General features: G+C 57.3%; 1 non-coding gene and 1 pseudogene across 1 annotated transcript; both read left to right on the top strand.

Moving 5' to 3' along the window:
* The first annotated feature begins 671 nt into the window (after window positions 1-671).
* Window positions 672-826, top strand: LOC146720927 (5.8S ribosomal RNA). The gene has a single exon (XR_014925848.1). It is a non-coding gene; the product is annotated as a 5.8S ribosomal RNA (ribosomal RNA).
* Window positions 827-1,866: 1,040 nt separating this feature from the next.
* The window catches only part of LOC146720926 (large subunit ribosomal RNA), a 4,832-nt pseudogene continuing 4,198 nt past the window's right edge, over window positions 1,867-2,500 (top strand).

Raw genomic sequence — 2,500 nt, 5'->3', positions numbered from 1 at the left:
GTTGTTGTGTTTTGATATAACGACGGACGCCGTCGCGCCTCTCTGACCGAAAGTAGTCGGCAAGCAGAGCAGCGCGCCCGGCGGTGTTCGACGACGATTCGGAGCGAGACGCTTCGCGATCACGCTCGTGTGTGTGCCATTCTCCGGCCATACACACACGCAGAGCGTCGATTCGGCGTTGAGCGCGAACCGGTGGTAACCTATGCCCGCGCACGCGTGTGTGCAGCACCCACGACGTTCGTCGACGCGCGCCCTCCCCGTTGTCGCGGGGCAGCGGTCAGCGTGCCGAGAACACACGGTGTGCGACCGCGAGTGCCGAGCGAGAGGACCCCCATATATTATTATAATATATATATATATAACACAGAGAAGGGATCGATGATATTTCGACCAATCTGTCAACTGTGTCGGTCCGACGGTTTCTTCAAAGAGCTTCCGCCCCGGCTCTCCCGTTGCGGGAGAGACGCTCCGAACGAGAAACACACAACTCTATCTTTGTGCCGTAGCCTTCCCTGGCGGGAGGCGGCGGTCCGCGCGCGTCCTCGGACGCGCGCGGACAGGCTGATCGAAGAGCCACCACGATTATTCTCTCTCTCTCTCGTCCGAGAGAAGAGACCACGATGGTTGAACGAGAAGCGCGTTTCTTCGCGAACGCAAAAATTTCGAACGATTACCCTGAACGGTGGATCACTTGGCTCGTGGGTCGATGAAGAACGCAGCTAATTGCGCGTCAACTTGTGAACTGCAGGACACATGAACATCGACATTTCGAACGCACATTGCGGTCCACGGATACAATTCCCGGACCACGCCTGGCTGAGGGTCGTTTTAGTACCCCTAAACTGCTTGCGCCCGAAAAGCGCGCACGGCCACGACGCGGGCGACCAGAGAATGGCGCGCGCGTCGCCTGTGCCCTGTGCAACGCTTACAATGGGCGTACGAGCGATCGTTGGACGTTCGCCCGAGGTGTCTGTGCCGCGCCGACCGGCCGCGGTGCAAATCCTGGCGTCGTCTGAAATGACACACCGAAATAATAATAATAATAATGAGGAGGAGAAGCGCACAAGCGTGTAAAACGTTGGCGAACGCGCGCCCAGAGAATGCTGCGCGAATTAAGAGGGGGAGCGTGTTTGTGTATCCAAGTCGTGTGTGTACGCGAGAGCCGAGGAGAAATGGGATGAGAGTAAGAGCGCGCGCGAAGGGAGCAACAAACGGCCAAAAAAAGGGTCAGGACGGTGAATGGCACCGCTTTCCCTAGAGCGGCGCGTGCGTCGTTGTCTCCCGAAAGTAGGTAGCGCTTGTCTCACCGTCTCTCCTCTCCGTACATCACACAGACTGACCGGACTGCTCTCGCACTCTGTGCCGCGTCTCTCGGTGCGATAGCGCTCGCGCGTCTTATGCCGAGGCGCCCTTGCCCGCACACATAACGGTATTACGGAGAAATATACGGCGCGTCGTCGTCCGGCGGAGAGAGCATTCGTAATCCTTTACCTCTTTACGGAGAAGGGTTTTGAATCGCGAGCCGACCGCGTGTCCGAGTCCACGAAATTTTCGTAAAGCGAAAAAAGGGGACCGGCGCGCCGCGTCGTGTACTCGTCGAATCGATTCCGCCCGAATTTCGTATATAAAAGAGAAAAGGGAGAGCCGAGAATCTCGAACCCCGCGATATATCGTCTCCATTACCACCAACGAGTGTGTGTGCGGTTAGCGCCCCGGCGATTTGCCTTCTCGCGTATTTCGTGTGCTGCCGCTGCTGCTCTCTCGTTCGACGCTCTCTCTCTCTCCCTCTTATAATATATATTATAGAGGAGAGACGACGATGAGCGACGCGGAGGAGGCAAACGGCTACGAAAACTCACTATGCGACGACCTCAGAGCAGGCGAGATTACCCGCTGAATTTAAGCATATTATTAAGCGGAGGAAAAGAAACTAACCAGGATTTCCTTAGTAGCGGCGAGCGAACAGGAAAGAGCCCAGCACCGAATCCCGCGGTTCCGCCGCAGGGAAATGTGGTGTTTGGGAGGATCCGCTTATCCCGAGGTGCCGCGTCGCGTCCAAGTCCATCTTGAATGGGGCCACTTACCCGTAGAGGGTGCCAGGCCCGTAGCGACCGGTGCGCGCCTCGGGAGGATCTCTCCTTAGAGTCGGGTTGCTTGAGAGTGCAGCTCTAAGTGGGTGGTAAACTCCATCTAAGGCTAAATACGACCACGAGACCGATAGCGAACAAGTACCGTGAGGGAAAGTTGAAAAGAACTTTGAAGAGAGAGTTCAAGAGTACGTGAAACCGTTCAGGGGTAAACCTAAGAAACCCAAAAGATCGAACGGGGAGATTCATCGTCAGCGGCGCTGGCTTCGCGTCGGTCGGCGATGTCCCGCGGAGTCCTTGCGGCTCGCGCGCGGGCACGCTACCGTGCGCCGATGTCCGGCGCTCGTCGTCGTGCACTTCTCCCCAAGTAGAACGTCGCGACCCGCTGGGTGTCGGTCTACGGCCCGGGTGCG

Source organism: Nylanderia fulva, unplaced genomic scaffold (assembly GCF_048542155.1).
Source record: "Nylanderia fulva isolate GAGA-0341 unplaced genomic scaffold, ASM4854215v1 Scaffold585, whole genome shotgun sequence".
In the NCBI taxonomy this organism is placed as follows: Eukaryota; Metazoa; Arthropoda; class Insecta; order Hymenoptera; family Formicidae; genus Nylanderia; species Nylanderia fulva.
The sequence above is the reverse complement of the archived record's forward strand: the minus strand, read 5'-3'. Positions and strand labels throughout refer to the sequence as shown.